Source organism: Arachis duranensis, chromosome 5 (genome assembly GCF_000817695.3).
Source record: "Arachis duranensis cultivar V14167 chromosome 5, aradu.V14167.gnm2.J7QH, whole genome shotgun sequence".
NCBI classification, from domain to species: domain Eukaryota; kingdom Viridiplantae; phylum Streptophyta; class Magnoliopsida; order Fabales; family Fabaceae; genus Arachis; species Arachis duranensis.
In genome coordinates this window covers 48,811,082-48,811,389 of record NC_029776.3, presented here as the reverse complement: position 1 = coordinate 48,811,389, position 308 = coordinate 48,811,082, and positions in this window count along the sequence as shown.

The following is a 308-nucleotide window of genomic DNA, read 5'->3' as shown; positions in this document are numbered from 1 at the left end:
TTTTGCTCAGGTCCCTCAATTTCAGCCAGAAAATACCTGAAATCACAGAAAAACACACAAACTCATAGTAAAGTCCAGAAAAGTGAATTTTAACTAAAAACTAATAAAAATATACTAAAAACTAACTAGATCATACTAAAAACATACTAAAAACAATGCCAAAAAGTATACAAATTATCCGCTCATCAGGCTTCCTCAATGGTCTTCTTCTTGTTCAAAGAACCTCTAGATGAATGGTCTACGGCCTTCTTAGATTCATATGACAGTCCTTCATAGAAGATGTGCAGCTGCACCCATTCATTGAACAT